Source organism: Bombus huntii, chromosome 16, assembly GCF_024542735.1.
Source record: "Bombus huntii isolate Logan2020A chromosome 16, iyBomHunt1.1, whole genome shotgun sequence".
Taxonomy (NCBI): domain Eukaryota; kingdom Metazoa; phylum Arthropoda; class Insecta; order Hymenoptera; family Apidae; genus Bombus; species Bombus huntii.
The window spans coordinates 1,854,207-1,878,397 of record NC_066253.1 but is presented as its reverse complement, the minus strand read 5'-3'; the positions used below and the strand labels follow the sequence as shown (position 1 = coordinate 1,878,397).

The 24,191-nt window shown below is 38.6% G+C and overlaps 1 protein-coding gene across 3 annotated transcripts in view; it reads left to right on the top strand.

The window, feature by feature from the left end:
• Window positions 1–24,191, top strand: part of LOC126874832 (ecdysone receptor) — a 159,115-nt gene that overhangs the window by 6,772 nt on the left and 128,152 nt on the right. For 2 of the 3 annotated variants that reach the window (XM_050637300.1, XM_050637297.1), the window contains exon 2: window positions 22,633–24,133. The gene's annotated coding sequence lies outside the window, so the exon portion shown is untranslated. Of the gene's footprint in view, window positions 1–14,978; window positions 17,237–17,331; window positions 17,876–22,632; window positions 24,134–24,191 lie in introns of those variants that run through there. The other variant, XM_050637298.1, reaches the window with a different exon arrangement.

Genomic DNA, 24,191 nt, shown 5'->3' with positions numbered 1-24,191 from the left:
TTTCACAATGATATTTCAAATTGATTTACTTCTGCGTAAGTGTTCCAATGTTTAAAACAAAACTGTTGCGTTATCTTATTCTATCTAATTCCCTTATCATTGTACGGTAGCGTTGCGATCCTAAGTTTCCTTTCTTTCTGTTAAAAAAAGATAGACATTTTATAAATTGAAAGTTTAATCGATATGTGAGTTTGGTATAGAGAACAAGACAGACAACGAGCTGTAGGAAACATTCGCGATAATTTTTCTTTCTTTCCTTGTTAAATCTTGTTAAATTTGTCAAATGCCAAAGAACGTATTGGTATTTCGAATAGAAAACGAACATTAGGAAATAACCAATAAGGATAAAGAAATTGGTAGAAAGAGTAATAAAAGTGTAGAGGTTCGTGTGGAACAGATTTAAGGAATAAAAGACGGCGATAAACACGGACCGCCGTGTTCTGCCTTCTGTAGTTCTCTGACGAGTTTTCTGTTTCTTTAGGTGTACACTGTACACGAATGAGCTTGTGCACACACGCGCACCACGCGGCGCGCCGCGTAGTTACGTAAGGACGGACGCCGACTTGAAAAACAGCCTTTAGCGTTCCGATTTCTACACCGTGACCGCGTTGCAGTTCTGCTATTTTTCTCGCCATTCCTTTTCTTTTCTCTCCGCTTTGAAATTTAAAATGGTCCCTTTGTCACGGCCAGACGATGTCGTCGATCGCCTCGTCCACGCGAGGTTCTCTCGTACCTTTGCATCGAAGGAGTTCTTTCACCAGTTGCACGTCCAATTTAACAACTTTGCAAAGTATTTGTTCTTCTTATTTTATTTTATTTTATTTTATGTACTATGATACTTTTATTTACCTCATTTTTCATCTCGTTGTTTTTCCAGCAAAATTCCTGACTCGAGAGGATCGCGGGATAAATCTTTTTCGATCTTTTTGACGAAAATTACAGCCCTCGGTTATTCTGGACTTTTAGGAACGCCGAATTAGATTTTTATACTTTCGCGTATTTCATACTTTTATACTTTTACTCGAGTGGAACGTTCGTTTTAGGTTTTTCAGTTTTTTAATTTCTTGATTTTTGTCAGATTCTTTTTATTCTCTCTCTCTCTCTCTCGTTTATTCGAATAATTCTACTTTGAAATCTCTTCTACTTTTTTTATCGACACAGGTTCAGCGTGAATGGAGGAATTCTAATGGATATTCACTTTTAAGCACTTTATGACCGTGTTTCCAGCCGCTCGTATATTCTGCAATGTTTATGGCGTTCGTAATCGAGGCTCGTCCGAGGTCAGAATGTTTGATCAACTAAAAAATTTTGTTTTCCTTTCGGCGACTACCTCGCAGGCCTTTGTCCGTTCTCCGAGTGAAATTTCCTTCACACGCTACACGCTCCTGTTATTACATTTAATCGGCCAATAATGAAATATATTCACACCTGATTTTAACCTCTGATCTTTTTATCCTAGACAACTATGTACAGTTAATAGACATTGATAAAAGCAATATTTCGAATTAATCAGTATAAATAAAAGAGCAATAAGATCGAAAGCGAGAATTGAGAATCGAATCGACTATACGGTCTGTGCACGAACGTCCTATTCTACTTCGGACAACTCTATTTCAATAACTTTTGCGCGACACTGTCTTTCCGCGATAAATGGCTGAAAAGTCGACAAATATAAGCGTGTAAATGAATAATTAATTAATAAATAAACAATTAATAGATATTGATAAAGACATATATTATTAGCAGTAACGTTAACGTAAATATATAATACTAATCGGCATAAATAAATAATTAACGATAGGCGAAAATTAATGATGAAAAGATATGCGAGTTAGGTGACGTTAAGTGTGACTAATCAATGTCGCGGTTTCAAAGCGATTGAAATATATTATGCGTGTTTCTCGGCACATTGCAAAAGTTTCTAGAAATTTTATGAAATGTCAGCTATTCGTTACAGATAAACATGGAACTTGAGCGATGCAGGTATAGTTTCTCGGTTTCAGTTTATGCAGAGCTATTCCTAGTATCAGTTTAAATTTAGCAGAGCATTTGATCCCAGTTGTGGCAAGTGGTAAAGAATTAACAGTAGGGAAACGTTCCACGACCGAGACTGCAAAAATATAACAAAAATATCAATCGAATTGCACCAGGTGTTCAAATACTTATAGGTGATAGCGTACGTAACAACTGACAGAGATTTTACAGCAGCGAATGAAGGAATTTTTTTCTTTTTTTTTTTTTTTTTTGGTCGTTTTCGCGAAAAATTGCAGACTGGACACTGTTGTAGAAAAGGCGGTAATTTAAAGTTCAGGGAACGATGTTTGTCCAACTCGTAACTAGGCCAAGTCTAAATCGACGTAGTCTCACGAAACGCGAAATTTCAAATGCAAATGAGATCGGAATAATCACTCGCTACGTGACTCCTTTTCACAGACTAGATAATACCAGGCCAGTTTATGTATCTGAAACAGCAAAAGTTAAATTCTTTGATCGTTTATTCGATTACTTAAAAATACGCGATTTTAAACAAATTTTTTTCCGAATTTGTAAAATTTTATGATTATAAGTAGATAAAAGTAATGTGTATATAAGTAACGATAAAAATCTAATATAAATCTAACTCGATAATGTAGGATAAATTTGGAATAAATTTAAGATAAAAAATTTTTCATCGTCCCCACCCCCCACCCCCACTCCCTCCTGCGGTTGAACTAATTTAGGCCAACTTAACAAACGCAGCGCAATTCGCACAAAATCTTCGATACATTTAGTATCGATCATTTCCCAAGAATCTGAAATATCTGCGACTCTTTGTTTTTCAAAGCTTAGTTGCCTGATAAATCAACTCGAACCACAATAATCTTCAACAATTCGAAAACAACCGCTCTTATTCATCCACTTTCGCTCGAATTATCAGGCTTATTCTCGGCCGTGCGAGTGCGCAAAGAAAATATTTAATCGCCAATGTTTGCTTTCAATATAAAAGACCGAAAGGGAAAAGAACGTACAATCGGGAATCAGATATTTGACGAAAAGAATCGTAGCGCGCGAAGGGCGCATGCGCCTCGCGTATCTGTCACAGTCACAGAGTGCATCGCTAGTGATGGGATGAAGTTTAAAACGTACCTATAAATTCGAATCAAATTCAACGCTCAAAGTTCATTTCATAGAGTTCGAATACTACGTCATACTGATCATATACGATTCTTCATTGACAATTCAACTATAGCGCTAATTCTGTGAAAGTTTGTATGAACGGAGTTTAAGATTTTTCTTCGTTAACCACAATGGAAGCTTAATACTATGGCGACCGATGATGCTACACTAGCGCCATGTGATCATTAACTAGTGACCGGACCAAATTCCATATAGTAACCATGAAAAACAGTTTTGAGTAAATAGAAAATCTTTAGTAAAGTGTTCGTAATGTTTCAAAACAACTCGACCGATATCACTTCTTCTTCGGGCTACTTCTTTATTTGCCAAAGTACTCGTAGAGGATTCGTATTTGCTAGTTAGATTCGAGCCTGGTTTAATGTGTCGCTCTTCTTCTTTTGAAATGGTTAGAAAAGGTTCGAATTTAGTGAGCGAATGCGACGTACTTGAGGCCATCGCTATACACCAGCAATCTCTAGTTAAATAATAGAGGCGACGACCCATCTCCAGAAATATGCGAGCGTAACAACGATATACGCGAGTTTATTCCAGGGAAACCAGGGATATGTTGTCGGAAGACAAAGATGACCTGGTGACCCTGTGTTATCTAACCGGACAGAGCAAGCAGGACTTCTTTATTCTCTTTTTCAAGCTACCTCGCTAGCCTAAGAATCGATACCACTTCGATTTCGAGCTCGTTCATGCGATTTATTCTGCCTGACCGACCGAAGTCGCCCGATTCCCTATGTTACCGACCCCTTTTCGGCTTATTGGCTGAACCCATGCATAGGTTATCCCCCTTCCGGGACGGGGAAACCCTTCTCGGGCGAAATGCATTTTTAACCAGGCCACCGAGGCATTTGCGAGCCAGATCTTCGCCGTAGGGATTACGTCTCGCTCGGCAACGATCCTTTTAAAACGCGACGCACGTCTTACTGGAGCATGAAACGCGCTTGAAACTTTTTCTGCCTTTTGTGGTCCTAGGGAATTTTTGTGTGAAGAGGTATTTTTACCCTTTCTGGTAAATGGGAGAATTTGTATCTTTGACGATGGATGTAAGATAGAGGTAGGAGGTTAGACGATAGTTTAATATAAAAGTTTCGTGACAAATTGCATGATAGACATACATCTGCGAAGGGGTATCATGAATTCCCTGTTGTTGCCACATATCATACCAAACGTTAGAAGTCTGAACTTGTCATTCTAGTCCAAACCTATCTACAATTTGATCAGAGTATAGTTCAAAGCATTAAAAATCCTGGATTTAATTTCTAACCAAGAATTAAATCCAGATCCCCCATTTATTCCCAATTAAACTTCCTAACTTCGATATAGAAAGCTATCGCGAAAATTCTAACCGGCATCATCTCGAAACAAGGTGCTATCAACGAGAGCAACATTTTCGTTTGTCAACGAAGCAAATGGCCGATAAAATCGGCGGCGGATCAAAGAGGTCTGGCAACCTGACGTCGAGTGTCGCGTCTGTTAATCAGGGGACGGACGTTTACCGAGAAACGTCCGGTCAAAACACTCGCGAAATTGGGACGCGTGCCTATTTTTCGAGCGTGACGCAATCAGTATGCGCCGCGGTGCATCTCGAGCTGAGTCTAATGTTTTCAACTCGAGTAATAATCACGTGAAGTCGAGCCGGGTCAAGCCACCGAACATTTAATTTTATCGTGTCGCCACACGGTTCTTCTTCTCCGATAAAACGACGCGTCTCGAAAACAATCCGAGACGGTGGCCACACGAATGGAAAACGATGAACTCGCGACATTTCGACGTGTTTCGCTGCGAAATATCGTTGACCTGGCCATGAAAGATACGGTCATGCGCGAAAGTTTCCGGATATATTTTTCGCTTTATATCCCTAAAGCTACATTTTTTTCAAGAGTTTCAACTAATATTATAAGTAGATTGCGAATTAACTTAATTTAAACAAATTTTTAGGGATTTGATCTTTGGTATGTTTACCAAAATTGCGTTAGAATACACATATAATGGATTTTTTATAATAAATAAATTATATTTATAGAAAACAAAACCTATCATATGCAGAAAATGAAATCCGTAATATAATAAATAAATTAGATTTGTAGAAAGTGAAACTCACGATTCTCAGTGATTTGGTAATGTTTAGGTTAGGTTTTACTTGCAATTTTACATTGAATTAATTTTTGAAATTTTATGTATTTATGGAAAGATGAAAGGTATAAAAATGTATAGAATACATATGATGTTTAAAAATATCTACAGCATCATATAAGAGCGTCAAATAAATAAGGATAAAGAGTAAAAGGTGTTTCTGGTGGCATAGAACAGGAATGGCGTATTGGTATAAAGTTTCTATGGTTTGGTTCTGGGTTTTGAGGTTAGAAGTTTCGAACAAAAGTGAATGGAGGATGTTGTGAGTTTTGAAACGTAAATATGTAATATGTAAAGTGATCGATTGGCAACTTTCTCGATGATCTTGAACATTAAGGTTAGGAAGTTTCATCGATCATAATTAGGAGGTTTTAATAAGTAATAAAAAATTAGAAGGCTATATATTTTTATATAGTAACATTGCGTAAAGATGTTGTCTATCATTGTGTATTTACATTTACTTTGGTTTAAGTTCGGATTTTCTAATAAAATTACGTATCACAACAACAATCATTTCTTTAGTTTCTTTTCGAAACAGTCGTATTCGTCGTATAATGATTTGGAATGAAATTTCATTCTAGCCACTAACTTTAGAGGTTATTATTCTCAGTTATTCCGCAATGTTAATCTCCAAAAGTAATGTAAATTATATTTATGACTTTAATTTGTGAGTAAATATAATAATCGTGGTTTCTCGTAAACTTCTTGGCGATACACTTCTCGCAAGGTCTTCGAACATCGTAATGCAATTACCAGATAATATTCGCGATAAGTTGCAATTCGTACGTTCTGCTGGAAAACGCATTTCGTTGACCTCGCCGATGTCGTAACAGGCTGTCTGATAAAATTATACGATCGTGTTTGTCTTGCCTTCAGATAAAGTCTTTCTCCGTTCGACGACAAAAATAACTCGAAATTGCAACTTCATCCATTTCAGTATCCATATACGAACAAAAATAATACAAAATTCGCACAATATTAAGGCAATCCAATTTCATTTTATTATCTGTTAATTAAATCCAGAAATCCAATTTAAAATAAACCATTAATGTATACAATTTTTCACTTAATTATAAATTCCTTTTAAACTCAGTTATATCGAAATTTATTAAAAATTTAAATTTTGTTAAATTGCTTAGATTTTGCCATTCGAAATAATTTCTCGGAATACATTATTAAGGGGAATTTTTTTCATAATCAATTGGTCTGACGACTTAATCCGAAACGCTGAGTAAATTCGAGATATCAGCTTTATACAGCGATTTAGACGACGCAATAAAAGAAAGTTGGCTGGCTTACGGTTGGGCGTACGGAATAATTAGGTTTACATATTGTCGATGGATCTCGGCAGGATCATTGTTGTTATCCAACATTCGCTTTCGTGGCTTTCCACGCGCGGAAACCAGCCCGAGGTAAATGCAGTGTGACGATCAAATTGCTCCTTATCGGCTCGATTCCACGGTATTGTGGAAAATTACACGTAGATGGCAATTCTTCTGATGAGATTTAATTCAGAATATCCCTACCAATTTGTAATGATTTCCTTCTTTAAGCTTGCCAACGCGAAATTTTATTCTATTCGTCAGATTTTCAAAATTTTTCGACTTCAAAATTTTATTTTAGTATCTTATTTTTCAGCTTGAGGGATTTTTATTTCCCTCTTTTTTTTTTATTTTCAAATTCTGATTTCAGAATTTTTCTTGTTTCTTTTATAACTTCTCAGAATTATTTTGGTTATGTTCGGTGAGGTTAGAATTTTAGGTTAGATCGAAAATTCTGGTTAGTTCTATTACTTGATAACTTATTTTATTTGAACTTGATTATCTGCGTCGATTGTAGAGGTTCGAGGATATTATCTGAACTCGTAATCTTATCTTTAAAGAACAGATCACGAGAGATTCAGATCTGAGAACGGATATGTCGAAGTTTGTTAAGAATTTTGATAAGGATTGGGCTTGAGGAAGATTAACATAGAGGATTAAGTTTCTATGAATTTTAATTGGTTTTATAATAGGAAATCGATTTAACTAATATTATTGTTAATAGTTTTATGCAAAATTTGTAAATATTCGTAATTGTTTGCTGAACGACAAAATCAAAGTTGGTTAAATTCGCGACGGTGCGCTTCAAAAACGCAATCGACTGTCTCGGCTGTTCAATTTCTTCGTTTCGCGACGCCTGTTGGATTTAAACGAGCCCAGTGTCTCTCAGCTGACTTTACTTTCAATAAAATGGCAACATGTTCTCCTTAAGGAGTATAGAGATAGAAATAGAGGGCCTGATCAAAGTGAAATGTTGTGTTTCTAATAACTTAACCTGAGAGCCATTGTTACATTGACTCTGGCGGCAATAAAGGTCAATAACTATTTGCCTGGCAAGATACTTACGCAATTGATAGCTAGGTGCAAGGTATTTCTGGCTGACATGTTCATTGGTGGTCGCTAGATCGAACCAAATGGATTCTTTCTTCTTTCCCGGCGAAACTTCTTCTCTGTCCTATTGTTCAATTTGTCGATTGAAAAGGAAGAAACATTGTAACAGGAATTTGTCGGATATTTTAGGTTAGAAAATATTAAACGTGGGTTTAAAGTTATTTATTATTAAATTTACTTATTATTGTAAATTTAATTGTAATTGTAATAGGAATTTGTCGGATATTTTAGGTTAGAAAATATTAAACGTGGGTTTAAGATTATTTATTACTAAATTTACCTATTATCGTAAATTTAATTATAAATTAAATTGAGCGAGAGGAGCTCGTTGATCGTGTTGGCTTCGAATAGGTTAGAATTAATTGTTTATAGGTTATGCGTTGAATTATTATTATAAATCTATAAAAATTCTACGAAAAATTAAAAACATTAAAACATTTTTTCCATGACTATTTCCACGTTGATTTTAAACCAATCCAATTTCTACCTAGTTTGTAATTTCCACTGTAAACAGACCCCTTTGTGGACAACTGGCAAATGGTATTCACGCGTATTCAGCAGATATTTGGTTTTTCGCAGCTAGTTTTGCGTCAGCGATCTGCATACAGAGTTAGACACAGTCTATTCTACTTTTTATTTTCGTTTATAAATAACCTCCGCATATAAACATTTTTCTTCGCTGATATTAACGTTGTGACATCATTTCAATAATCTGATTTCCTCTTCTTCTTCGCGGACCACATACGATGATCCATCGAGCCACGTTGATTCTCGATCGAACCTAGCGTCAACAGACGATACGTAAATCGTTTTTTGCTTTCCTGTCGTAATGAATACACGAGAATTACCATGAGGATACTTTGTAGCGTGCTCGATCGCGCATTATTATCGAACGAGTCTTAAAAATGATCCGAGATGTGTTATGCAGCTGGCTGAAAGGGGTACATTATTCATTTGATCTCTCCAGCAGCCTTGACGCGGCTCGTAGTCAGCTGATGTGGCGATCAACTGATATTCACTGGTGGCACTAGAGCAGAATTTATATTCTACCACCGAGATTCGCCGATACGAATTAAATGAGAAAAAGCCACTATGCGTACTACAATCTTGATCAACGTTAGGAAACTAACCTCTATTAGTGGAAATTAGAACTTGTTCTACTATAGTTTGAGCCTGTTATTGTAATAAAATTTCTTTCCCTACCGTAAGAGAGAAACTTTTCTATATTCTACGTTTTATAGTTTAGTAACTAACCTCACCAAATAGTTGTTAAAAAAGCCGTACAAGTACAGTTTTTACGAAAGAAATTCGACACAATTGATCGGAGAAGATAAAAATAATAAAAAATAATAAAGGAAATTGTGAAAGAGAATTTCGAAAATTATTTGGAATAAGTGGACGAAATAAATAATCGTAAAGTAAAATTGAGAAATTGAATACTATATGATATAAATGTGCGCATATAAAATTGTCAAATGTTGGTTTGATGCCAGTCCAACAACATGATGAAGCCATTCACTGTGACTGAACCGTGAAGCATCGATTCCCCTAAATATCTTCGATCCTTTCGATGTAAAAAGTAATGGACTTTCGTAAATTGCCAAGGCTTGTAAAAGTTGTTCGAGAATGGATAAAAAGGAGGTCAATAGACCCATCGATAAATCTCATTAACTCTTGAGAGTCATCAAATCGTTCGTTTATCTCTTTTTTCGGTTCAACAATGATGGCAGTCATTGATCTCTGTCGTGGTGACAAGATTCAGCGAATATTCAGGATTAAATTTATTACGAGCGATTCTTCACCGAGGACAGCAACGTAGCGTTCAAAACTAACATGAAATATTAGAACATAGATTCAGAGATCTGTGGTCCCTAAATCTGAGATTTCAAACTTGGATGTCAAGGATTCCTAGAGAATTCAGATTCTGGGATACTAAAGATTTTTCATTTATTTGAAACGATTCCCAAATCATAACCCCAATAATTTAAAACTCAATGAACAATCACTTATTTATAATATTTATAATTACAATTTATGGTAAACGTCTCCAAAATTTATCCTAACCTTTTCAAATCCAACTAAATCATCGCAATCCATAATGTCAATTTAAAACTAATGTATGATTCCAATTAAAAAATTACTCGGACACAAAATGGACAATAAGTCTATTGAAAACGTGTCCTAGCCTCTTTCCAGTCATTTCTCCAGCCATTACAGAACATAATCCTAATATAAGACCCAACAATCCTAACCGAAACCTATCAAAGACATGTGGTCAGACGTGTAACCACGATAAGCAAGCGTTAAGGTGCAAAGGCGAAAAAATATTGGCTCATAAATCGATGCTAAAGAATTCGACCTTGCTCGACGTCCAGCCAAATTCTCGTCGCCCAAGAACCTATATACCCGGATCGATTCAACCGAACAAAGCTCTGGCCTCTCTCTGAACCCGTCCCTGGTGATCGATCCTCGGGAGCATAGCCAGAGAACCGGATCCGATGGCGCGCCACTCGCATAAAGAAGCGCGAAAACGACGATAGTACGCGCGGCGACTTTGACGCCGGCCAGAGCCACATCGTTGCCGGGCGTAACAACTGCGAAGCTGCAGCCAGTGCAATCGTCGGCAGACGGACTAACTTCGCATGACGTCACCTCAACCAGCGTATCATTTTTAGCCCACATATACAGCCGCGCTGCTCGAGGTCCTCTCCTCGCCCTCGCCGCCGTCGTCGTTCCACCGCGTTCAGGTTGGTTGTGTGGGGATATGCGTGTACGGATGGCCTGGTGAATGCACACACGGCCGACGGACTCTGTGGACAGTGCGAGTGACCGAGTGCGCGGTATAGGCCAAACTCATGCAGCGATGGGTTCGAGTTGAGTAGGATTACAGTTAACAATTTGGAATTTTTTCGAAACATTTTGCATAGGATGAATTAATTAATATTAGAATTATTAGAGCGAGAAGAAAGACCAATTTGGAACTTTTTAGAGAAATTCTAGGTGGGCCAAACTTAGCTGGCAATGGGTCCCAGTTAGTATCGCAGTTGTTAAAACAATTGGAGTTATGTTAAATAATTTGCGATTAGATTATTGTGAGATAGAATATTAGCTTCTGTTGAGGGAATTGAATAATTTGGAAGTTCCTAGAAAAATTTTGTATAGGTTATATTTAGCTTTATATAGGTTAGAATTGGTTTCCCACACATGTTGCAAATTATTACACAACATCTTTCTAACTTTCTAGCCATAATAATGAACACATTGTAAATTAGTTTGGGTAAAATGTAATTACTCGGTAATTAATAATTTTATAATCTGCAAGATTACGTATTGAGTTAAACTTGTTTAGATTTGAAATATTCGCGAGTTGTTCGAGCATCTCGGTAGATGCAAGTGTAGGCACGAGCTCATGTTTTTGTGGGAGATGGTAGGTTCCTCGATTGCATTGTGGGCGCTTTCCCTTGGCACTAGTGACCGAGCTGAAAACATTGCCCGCTCATACCGAGAGTTCTTGAGGACGATAGACTCGTGTGGTCTTTGCGTCAGTGGTTCTCATCTCGACTTGTTTAACTTTCCACGATTTTTCATCAAGTCCTAACAACTTACTTTTTCACTATTTTGTATGCCTCTCACCTGTAATAAAATAAACATTGAACGAATATACTATTTCATACATAAAAAAATATTTAAATTGAGTAATAAAAAATTGAAATGTAGATGAGTTATGAAAGAAAGTGTCATAACCTCGACAGCGTTCATAAGACGAAAGGGAACGATGCGTAGAGGCACGTACGATGAAAGAACGCCTCGAAAGAACTCGTAAATGATGAGCAAGGTGGGCAGTGAATGGGGGAATGAGCACGCTTTCAGCAACTGGGGTTAGAGTGCTTTTCGTGGGGACAGTTTCAAGGAAAGTCATGGAATTGGAAGCTTCCATAATTTTAGAAAATACCACCCTTTAATCTTCCACTTCTTTCTTTTGCCAAATGTCAACGAACATTTAACACATTTTCATCTTAACAATATTGTTTAGCGATTATTTGACAGTATATAATTTATTTGTAAAATTTTATGATCTTTTACAGATTGTAGAAATCTAGTTTTAGAATTTTATACCTTTTTTTTAAAACTTTACTTGCGCGAGTTTACTTCTTTTATCAAACTCTCTACTATCAAACTTGTTACCCTTGTACAAGGGAATTTATTAACAATTTAATAGATCATAAACTGCGATGTTAATGTCAACTTGTAAAACTTCCTGTATAATATTAATTCAATTGATCAAGATGGCGCTGTCGTCTTCGCGTATCATGTTGTCAGTTAAACGTGAAAGCTTGAGGGATATTTATGGGATATTTATTGGTTAAGTGGAGCGATTTGATGATAGAGAATTTTTGATCACGCCGAAAGTAACATGACTGGAGATCGGCCGTTTCTGGCAACGGTGGCCGGAATGTGCATCGCTAGCATGTAGTAAGGACGAACCGAGGACAATAGCTGAGGATGCATTTTTGTTCCCTGGACGCTTGATGAATCCCTAATAGCTATGGGAGTGGTTTCGTTCACCGAGATATCGTTATAAACGCGCGCCATATTACCGTTTTCTTTAAACTAGTTCTGAAAACACCTGTAACGTCTGACAACCATTGTTTAACACGATTTATTAATATCTTGTTTAAAAGAAAATTCTTCAACAATCCCCTATCTTTAATAAGATTTCTAATATAGCGCTTAATTAATAATAATAATAATAATAATAATATGTATGTAATGCAATTAAAAAAGGAACGTAAACTAAGTCTACTCTCTTACGTCCCGGTTCCGGAATGGCTTTCCTTGCTTCAGACGAAAACAAGTTAAACTCAATCGACTATACCGTCTGTATATAGACGTCCTATTCTACTTCAAGCAAATGTCCCAACGACTCTCGTACGATATTGTCTTTACGTGACAAGTAGCTAAGAAATGAATAAACGTAAGCGTCTAAATAATCATATACAGCTAGTAGGTACAGATAAAACGTATAGTTAATATTAATTAGTATAAATGAAAAGGTAATAATTGAAAGTGAATTGCGCTAAGTATCCAATTACTTATGGTGTACATTCTCGATCATAGAAATCCCCTTGAACGCAGTGGCTAGGATAAATCAATATTGGAAACAGTACGGACTAGATGTTCGTCGGCACAAGCAGCCGAGTCACGAGTGTAAAGGTTAGGTTTGCTTATCTCACGCGAAAGTTGCATTAATAATCCACCACGCTGGTTTTACATTGCTTAAATGGAACAGTAGACTTCGCTTTTAAGCTCCCGTATGAGGAATCTAGCGATTTAACGATCAGCCCCAACGATAGACCACCAGAACTCCAGTTTCTGCCTGATATTTTTCGTCTCGGGTTTCCAAACGCGCCCTTTCCCCTTCCGTTTCGAACGCTCACAGTTCAACGGCTAATGACTGCACCTTTTTGTTGAAAAATGATCACGCGATTCGTTCTGTTTGCAAGTTGTTGAAACGTCATTAGCTAGAGACTATTGTTAAGTGTCCTAGGGATATTTTTGACTAGGTTAGGTTTTAATCACTAAGCGTTTGGATATTTCGCAGGTTGTGTATATATATCGGTTAAAAATTGGGGTTAGATTAGATTAGATTTTGGATCGCGTCTTCGTTGCGCTTTTCCAGATGCATTTGACCATCTATCAATTTGAACAGTGTTTATCGTTTATTATCTAAACGAAAATTAGAAAGCAAAAATTCCCCAAATATATCAGTCTAGTAACGAACTTTCATAAACTTTTCATCAAAGAGTCGATGAACTTAAACAGTGTACCTGAATCAGCCTGGAAAGTACTTGGTTACAAACAACTCTTGGCTCGGTTCCGTTTATTGGACCGTATCGCGATTACTGATCACGAAACCGGGGAGCGTAGTTTCGCCTGGCGGTTCACGTTCGTTGAACGATCGTTGACGGGACACGCGCCACGAAATTCGAGCGGCTCGCTCGTAAATTGCACCAGCAGTTTCGTCTCAACACCGGTTGCGCGTACTCTCCTCAGTGTACACGCGTGTGCACTTGTTCACGCAACGCAACGTGGCCTCCGGTTATCCGTCGCTTCTTTTCTCTCCCATCCACGCTAATGGGCGTTTCAGTCTGCCTGCAATTGCATTATACGCGCGCGTTATGCAACCACCGAGGGCTCTGGATCACACGCCCTCTCTCATCCCCATGTTGCTTGCCTTTTCAAGGGTGAGTTCCTGGGGCATGCACGTTCAAGCTGATAGAGTCTCGTTTGTCCGCCTCTATATCCGGAACGAACACGAACGGTCTTTTGTAATTTCGACCGGTTTACGTCAGCCACGAAAAATTTCAGAAACCGTACAAACTCGTCCTTTTTTACCCTTTTGTGATGTGACGCATGTTGTCGAATACACGCTGTGTCTTAGACCTGTGAAACCATTTAGGAAGTTAGAATTTTTAAAAGAATGTGTCCAGTGCATTGATGTTAATTGTTTGTCAGATTTACAAAGTTGCTGAAAAATTCCTGAAAAGTTCCGTTAGAATTCGTGACTGTGAAACCTATGAAATCTTCTAACCAATTCTGCTGATCACCGATTAGAATTCTCTGGACGAATAATTCCATACATTTTAGGGAATTTTCCCGTATTTCCCTAGGTCTCTAGCTTCCTAGGAAGACAAATATTATCTTCTTGCCGAAGCTCTTAAAGATTCTTCTTATTTAAATCAAACAATTACATTTTCCGGTCCACGTGACCATTTCAATTTTCCCTAGGTCTCGTGGAAATCAGAAAATTTCAATTTATTTCTTACGTTCGTCAATCGATAGAAGTATGATTGATCTTAATAGCTGAAAAATACCATTCGATATTGTGGATTCAAAAAACGCAAAGAAGTCACGTTCGTGTGATAAAGTGGCGATGAGTCTACGCCGGTGTCCTCGACACTTGGTTCGGCCCAAATGGCGCTGTCGATGCAGTTTTTTCGGTGTATTCTGGATAAGTAGTCTCGTGGTCTCGAACGTGACGCGGCCATCAACGTTTGTAGCGAGTATCCTTCGAATTCCTTTGTTCTTGCTTGCCCCCAGGGATCATCGGGTTCGCTGCTCGGTTTGAAACGTTATTGGATTACGTTCTTTCTGCGGTTTCTTTCTACTCGTACTCTTACAAACACCACTACGCACTGCCATCAATTTTTTAATCGTTCTTACACACCTTCGCCGAGGAACTGCCTGAAAATTATGTTTGCGCAAATATCTACGTTCGTTGAACACGTTGTTTGGAAGCTTTCGGCTTTGCTATCAGTTCCATCTTAGACACTTCGTTCCGATCGGTAAATTAGGAATCTTGCGTGCGAGATAAATTGTAATTCGCGATGTTAAAGAAACACTGGAGGTAAAGTTCATTCTTTCAAAGCGAGAAACTTTGCCTCATCGAACAACGCCACGCGTAATAAGGATAATTTACTTTCTCCAAATTTCGCTGAATTATTCCGTCGACTGCCGTAAGAAAGATCTCTCTTGCAAAATGTGAACTCGTTCGATAGGTTAAGAAGCAATTTGACTTCACGAATTCTCCATTAAAATTTATACTCGTATTCGTATAGTATAAATCCTCGACAGTGAATTATTCGAATCGAAGATATAAAAATCGGGAGAATTTTCTTTGCGTCCTATGAACTGGAAAAAAAAATTTGTCGAGACGATAAAAATCATAGAATTTCCAGACGTTCTATATATAGTCTGCATATCGAGTAACCTCGGATCGCAGTTCGTATATGTGTATCGGATCTCTATGTCTGAATGTTAATCAGTAGAATTTTCATGACTAACGAGATCGTTCGATGGCTGGTTCGACTTGCAACTCTGGAGTTCGCAGTCGCGTAAATATTTATCGGGAGACGAGGGGTCACTCGGCGGAAGTGGTAACATCGGTATTGGTATAGGTCAGTTTATTTTCGAGCGGAATACATTATCGATCGGCCGTTAATCGTATGTATGTATATGCGATGTAGGTACACAAGCGGACCGGCTCTTTGTGTCGCTTATCTTATTCGTCTTCCTCTTCTTTTTTTCTCTCTTTTTTTTTTCTTCTCGACGAATAAAAAATGGTCTGCTTGCACGAGAGAAAACGTGAATCATCAACATATACATTCTACTCTTTCGACGTAAAATACGCTCTTGTATCCTGTATCTTATTTAGAAAATTAAAGCTTCGCTAATTTTACTCGAGAATCGAGTTATTATCTAAAAAAAAAAAAAAAAAAAAAAAAGAAAATGTAGAATTTTATTTAAATGATTGAAATTCAAACGATTTGTTGTGCGTTCCGTCTGTGCGTATCCTCGATTTTGCCAAATGTTTAAAATCTTGTCGTTCTGCGGGTCTAGCGAATCTTCGAAAACCCATAAATTTTAGGAATACTTTGAGAAACCGAAAAGGCGAAATGTGTCAGTGTTCCGTCTGAAAGGACGTTGTAACGTTTCAGTAAGAAAGGACGTCCGCTTTATTTTCACCTTTCTTTCGCCAATTCAAGCCGAACGCAAACGTTTGGTCGAGCATGAAACATCGTTTTACGAGGACAATGAGAGCGTGCATGATTGCGAGGACGTAAAATAGCCGGCACGGCAATGACACGGCGGCGAAGGATCCTCTTGGACAGACAGCGAGAGAGAAAAAAGGAAAAAGAAAATAGTAATTTGCAGCCGGCGAACGAGAGAGCGTAATAACACTCAGCCTTGACCATGCTCGAGTCGCACGAAAGTGAACCTGTTTGCTTGCTCTAGAAAATCGCTGATAAACTTTCATGCTTCTTCCACTGGATCTTGCGCAGCGAATTCTCGCACCATCTTTGTGTACAGTACAAATAGACGTGAATTTATAACACGCTTGACAAATAAAGAACGAAGTTTAGATTAGGTTAGGTCTAGACTTTTAGAACTGTAGTCTTTGCACTTGACAAGATTCAGCAGATTTCTTTCAAAATAGCATCCACGAGATACGCTGTAGTTGGATATTTGACAAATTAACCGCGCTAAAATATATTGGATCTGCGAAATAGCGAAACTTTACGAATAGGTTAGAGATACTTTGTGGAGACGATAGATATTATTTTTATAATACTTTTATTGGAGACGATAGATATTATTTTTCTCCCAGAACCTTCGAACGTCTTCGAACATTTTATGCAACAAGGTTGCGATAATATCCGGCGAACAGGTAAAAAGAAATCGATTGGATGTCAGAAACGGGCGTCTACTCGCGCGGGAACCTCGACACAACTGTGAGGTTATGTAACATCACGGACAGACGAGGCTCGGGGAGAGGACTGTCAAGTCTGAGAATCATTGACACGTCGCCGTGGGAATAGAGAAGAAACTGTGTGACAGCACTGTCTCCTTTCCTCGGTTGACAGCAGGCAATATATCTAGGGAATTTCCCCCGGTGGGATTTGAATTAAACAAGAAACCACTCCTCTTCGAGGAACCACTTAGTAAGTATCGGTAGAATTCTATGAATATCGTATTTGAAGCAGTTTTCGGCTATTTCAAAGCTTAGACTTACATCGTGACTAATTTCCACTTAAAGGGAAGATAAAAGGGGAAGAGTGCCATAGTGGATTTATCAGTAGGCTAGGGATTTTCACGAGAATTCTAACGAGCACAATTTTTATACAAATTTCTGCGGCGAAATCCCACCAAATCCCTGGATCTGCGTGTTCCATAATATGCAAAGATTCGACGTGCCAAATTCTTGTCGTTATATGGGGTCCATGGCAGTTGCGGTCTTACTCGATCGATAAGAAAAATCGATAGATAAAACCTGACGAACAAAAATTCTTGAAATATAACGAAATTACGTTGCTGTCGTCGTTTTCGTCGGGCGATAGACCCGTTTCAGTTAAAAATTACAAACGGAAGAGTCTGGAATTGGATGAACGATCACGAACGAGTTGCACGATGACGGGAAGAATCTAAGAAGCGGCGGAGGATTACAGAACGAATTAATTAACCGGTGATCAGCAGGTATTGTTCGTTCGTGTGAACGAAGGAAACGATCCAGGCGAAAAAGAGAAGGCTGAACGATAGAGGAGGCCCGAACGAGAGAGAAAGAAGGAGGAAGAGGGCCGTAGGTATCGTAATACAATACTATTAGTTGAACTTGAGCTACTTATGAATGACCTTGTCTGGATCAGCCATACATTTTCACTCATACCACGCTGCTAGCGTGTCCTTTGACTATCGCGTGTGTGAATGCACGTCCTGTGGTGGCTATGTTCATTGTTTTTTCTTTTTTCACGCGTCGGATAGTCCCGTGTATCACAACTGCCAGCTTGGGTATCACAACAGGAGACGGGGCCTGTTTTGTCTGCTATTGAAACGTTGTACTGTCAGTGTTGCAAAATAGAGGTGTTACGTTTCCCTGCGTCCAAGCGGATTCTAGATACTTCGTTGACCAAATGGCACTCGGTTGCACGTCCTTCTACACGTTCTACGGCGTAACACGAGTGGACTTTTGTGACATAGATCGTTAAGATAATTCCTTTCGTCGAACTTTTTTTTTTTATATAGATGTAGAGTCATTTCGACGACTACTTTATCTTTCTACGATCATTCCAGTGTCCGACTATTTATAATCACCTGTCTACGTCGAGTAATCACGCATAGGTGAATATTAGAAATATAACATTAACGCTGTTGCGATCATTCATCCTACGTAATCATCGTTCCCAAATAGCCAGGTAGAAACGGTTGCAGGTAGTAATTTATTTTTATTAGAATCATTCCTACCTTTGACCAGTTATAGTCACGCATAAACGAATACCACGAGTATTTTCCACTATTACAATCACACTTACGACGTTCAATCTGCCTAGTCATCATTTTCATAAGTAATAGTCACGGTTGGCGTTAAAAACCCGGTTGGTTATAAAATGACAAATTCACGGGGAGCTGGTTACTGTTCTTTTCCGTGCGAGAAAATTACGTTGCAGTGGCGCAAGTGCGGCCAACCACGGCCAAGTAACATTATCGAAGCCATTGCTATTCTTCTTGGCGCTGCTAGCGGTCGAAGGACAATGGGGGAAAGAGATCAGGCATAGGGAAGGAAAGAATGCAGGAAGGAGAGTAATAGGAAAGGGGAGTGGGGCGAATAATGTGCCTGAGCCTCGACATCTGTCCGGAAGTGCGTAGACGCCTTCCATTTTCGTTTTCATTTGCATACGTTGTCCGCTGTGTGGCCGCGTCTCGTGGCCGCGATGCAAACGTGTCGAGTACCGTGACAAACGGGATCGTTAAGGACGCGTCTTAATTCGACGCGTAGCGATATCTTCAAGTTCAATATGCTCGACAATTTTTTAACGCATAACTCAAATTTTACATTTGTATTATTCTTTACGGATTAAATGCAATTATAAAGATATACAGGGTGGTTGGTAACTGGTGATACAAGCGGAAAGGGGGTGATTCTACGCGAAAAATGAAGTCGAAAATATAGAATAACAATTTTTCGTTCGAGGCTTTGTTTTCGAGAAAATCGACTTTGAATTTGGGCTCGGTACGCGTGCACTTTATCACGTCTCGTTATAACGGATCCCACTGTAGATCGTTGTCTCGATGGAAAAATTAAAAAAAAAAAAATTTTATTCTATATTGTCGACTTCTTTTTTCGCGTAGAATCACCCCCTTTCCGCTTGTACCACCAGTTACCAACCACCCTGTATAAAATGTATGTGTTACAGTACATTGTAATGGTAATTAATACGTTTTACGTAGTAAAAAGTTTGTTACGAAAAAGGGATCTCATCTCTAGGAAGACAATGGCGAAAACAATTCTCCGTTTTCTTTCAAACTAGATCCGTATTTCACGCGAATGCTATCCATTTGAATCTTTGATAAACGGTCCGTAATTTATCCGGCCATTGTGTGTGAATTACCATCGTCGATATTCGGCTGTCTCCTCTCTATAGCGACATTCGTCGTCGCTGGCTTTTGTAGTCGCACGATCTCCGCCACGATCTTTCGCAATAATTTTAAAAGGCCGCTTATCCAGCTTCAGCCGTCCGCCGTACATTCACGGAGATTCGATCTAAAATGCGCGGTTACACGAAGGAACCACTTGGAAAGCTGAGTGGGTGCCTGAGATACGCGAATTTCTCTCGAAACAGACATTCCTAAAACTTTTCCTCCGAGCTATTCGAGTAACACGTCTCAGATCTTACAGTCGTTTAAAAATTCAAACGTGGCGCCATTTTGCAATGGTGCTCTGTGTGGTCACATGCTTCCAAGAAGATACACTTGCCAAATGAGTATGAAATTGTTGTACATCGTGGAATATCACTAGCTTTAGTACAGATAGATAAAGTTGTTGAAGAGACAGAATGATTGTCGATCGTATAAATTTCAACTATAACGTTTCCTTATATCGTAGAATATCCCTAGATATAGGAAATTTGGAATTTTTATTGGTAATAGATAAGAAGTGAAAGATGTGACTTGTATAACCTGTTTCTAAATTTGGCGAAAATGTCTTTTGGTCTATTGTTCGTTATAGTCGTTATGAATTATACTTCTACCTGGTGACTAGTTCGTTGTTTGATAAAGTTGTCTCGGGTGGTTGAAGCTCATCGTTTAGAAGCAGTGCGAAGGTACAAGTCTAGTCCCATCTGATTTAAAAATATGCTTCTTACAGTGACTATAATCACTGCATGCCAAAATAGCTGATATAGTCACAGTTCAAGTACTCCTATTTAGCCCCTAATTCCACCAAAAATAATCCAAGTCTAAATAAATAGTCCTGTCTCTGCATACACATGAACCCTCTATCTATTTGCCTCGGTGATCATAATCACAGTACCCAAAAATAGCTCATATAGTCGCGATTTGAAGTGGAATATACGAGTTGCAAGTTCCCTAGGGAGATCGAAGAGGGACAGGGTCGCCACTGTGCCAGTTTAATTTCGCATTGACGTAGGTCCAGGGAGCTGCATTGTCTGTAGCACATTGTGTTCGCATGCGTAACACCACAGGGCCGTGGCCGTCGCGTTGCGAACCAGGCTTGATGCGTGAGCCTCGTTCTTTGTTCCATTCTCACGTGAAATGGCCACACATAGATACAATATTGCGAGTGTGTGTGTGTGTGAGCGCGCGCGCACGAGCGCCTCGGCCGACGATCAGAGAGGGTGAAATTAAAAATACCGTGAAACCCTCCGTTGCAGGCCGTCTCTATGTTTTCCTCTGACGCGTTCAGGGCCGTCGAGCACGAAAACGGAGCCCTGTTTCCCTTTTGCCCACTCGATCGAGGCCACACCGCTGATTTATAGGGTATTTACCCTTCTATTTATGGTCTGGCTTGACGGTTGGTTCTAATGCTGCCCTCGAAGGGGCTACGATTACTGTTGGTATTATTATTACGAGATCCTGCTTGACCGGGCCCTCTTACATGACTCAAGTAAAATTTTATGCGTTGTGTGTTGCAGGTTATTTTTGTGTGGATAAATTTATAGGCGTAATGACAAGATGTTGGGTAATACAATTGGCGAAATCATACGAGGAAATTTTGCAGATTTCAGGGATTACAATTTTATCATACCATTTATATTCGATGTAAAATTGTATTTTTATTTATTTATCAGGGAGTGAAGCATTATGTTTGATGTAATATCGTAACATAGTATATGAAATACTGAAATGAAATGAATCTTAATAAGAATGCGTTTGGTTGAGTTATTGTAACATAACCTTAAACATAGCCTTAATTCTAAAAAAGATCCGGATCGAAGTTTCTAGGTTAGGTTTGTCTTTTAGTTTGCACGATATTTCTCGTAATTCAGGAACGAGAGAAATGTTTCATTATTGGGATGGGTAATCGTGGACATATTAAATTCATCAGCTTCGTGGCGGGTTTGCCAGGATCGTTCGGGGGTCTCAGACTATGCCTGTGCGTTCCACTTTGCCTGCGTATTCCGTGAAAATTAATTTTCTGACTCCTAAGAGAAATGCACGTGCATTAAAAGCAACGTGCCCTGCAATCCACTGGCAAACACGCGCCATTCCATTTTCGAAGATATTACGTTCTCTCGTAGAAAATTTCCTGCCTTTTCTTATGTTTAATTATAGTAGTCAAAATTATTAATTGCGAAATTTTTGATCATGTTGAAGCACCCTCTTCAGGTTAGATCATTAACCATTAATCACGTTGCAGCGATTAGGTAGTACTACTCAAATTTTAAAAGATTTGGACGGGTGATTTGTATTATCTGTTCGAAGCTTTGTAAACTCTAAATGAACTCTAACCTCAAAAATGTAGTTCCCTTTAGAGAATATCAGTACTATATCGAGTAGACAATATTACAGTAATTGTACAGAGGTTAATGGATAGTCCCTGCTATGTGTTCAAGATTCCTGGATCTAATGGAGCACTAATTTCAAAATTAAATTCTCGGTCCGCATTGTCAGACGTACATATTACGATGATTAGGCGATAATAATTTCACAAACGTTAGACAAACAGAGGTTAAGCAGTAATAAAGGTTAATAACAGTACCCAATCGTACAGAGGTTACGGGGTAGTTTCTACGATCCATTCAAAATTTATGATCCTAAAGGAACACTGACGCTAAAATTTAATTCTCTTTACACAATGTCAATCATGTAACAATCCTGTTTCTCTGGTTGCAGACGATAGTGGTTAAGCAATGATAAAAACCAGACAATATAGTTTATTTCCTTAGGAATTAATCGTATAATATTGAAAAACTTGAGACTTATAAACGTATATTCATTCATAGCATATCGTTTACGTTCCTAACCTAACTTTCTCGTATCAACTCGCTTGAAAAGAAGAATATTCCTAAAACGATGTTATTTATTTGTTTACTTTTGCTTACAGATGGTGGTGGTAGTTGAGCACCAGTGGGAGGAGGGCGGCAGCGGGGCCCAGGGCGATGTGGCTAGCAAGTGGGAAAGCTCGAGGAGGTGATAACGACTTCTGACCTTCCGTGAGAGCGTGTACCGCGACGTAGAGGGCGCCGCCGTCGATCGTCAAGCGAAAAGGCTCACCATTCGGAAGAAAACGAGAAGAAAGAGGCGGAAGAAAAAGAAGTGGAAGAAACTGAGTACGAAAACGGCGACGAAAGAAACGAAAAGGGTGGAGAGTGAAAAAGAAAGAGGGAGTAAAAAAGGCGAGCTCTAAAGGGGAGGCAAACATCAACAGGGATAGAGAAATACAGATACGTGTTTTGGAGAGAGAAGCACGCGATTAAAACGCCATAAAATTTGAAAAAAGAAAACAACAAAAAATCGAATTGAAGGGAAGGAAAGAGGGTGGGAAAGAAACGGGGAAACATTGAGAAATAAATTCCTTCCTCGTGGCCAGGTTGAGCACACACAAGACATTCTCCTTCTGCAGCGGGATATCGCTCCTGTACATTAAAAAAAAAAGAACAAAAAAAAATATAACTTCTACCTTGAGAACATATACCTCGTGCGTACAAGTACCTTCAAACATAACCTCTTTTTCGCAGCGTAATAGTGCCTAGGCCCCTCCGGAAGAACGCGACTACAAATAATAATAATAATACAAATAATAATAAATAATAATATTAATAATTAATAGCAACGTTATACATATATTATATATATAAATATATACAGAGAAAATAAAAGATCTAACGAGAGACGAAAGAAGTTTTAACGTTTTAATCATAATCGTCAGTTTCGTTCGTTCGACTTGCAAGTCATAAACGTACACAAACACACATAAAACATAGGCAAACCCAGTGACTATCTGTATGTATACGGACGTGAACGTATGCAAGAGAGAGAAGAGCGGTCTGTTGAGATCAAGATCGGGATCGAGCAAGTTACGAACCACTTGGTCCAAGGTTGGACAGAATTTGAAGAGGAAGAATCGTGGTGGTGCGTCGATATATAGATCTTATCAGGAATATTCTCGTTGATAACGGTACCTCTCCCCCTTCGAGCCCCTTAATCGATTAATACGAACCAGGACAGCGAAGTACCTGCAGCAAACACAGATATATTTATAAGAATAATTTATATGATATATATATATATATTATATAAATAAATGAGTATATATAATACAGACACACAAACAGACACCGATAGTAGTAAAATAGTAAAAAGCAGCCTGTTGAAAGGCGACAAGTAACAGCTAAGGGCAAAGAGAATAATAACGATATCGATAAGAGTATATAATAATTAAAAAGTAATAAACGATAGTTGTTAAGAGGAAAAGAGAGAAGAAGATCGTACAACAGAGTGTGAGTGCTTAAATAATTCTAGAACGCGCTACGGTTAGAGTACTTCTACTTTTCACGGTTAATCTACTCAGCAATTGCGGAGCCTGTTCTACATATACGATCAAGGTGAGTCTGATGTTCTTTGAATTGATAGTTGTAGAGTAGAATTTCATTCATCGGGACT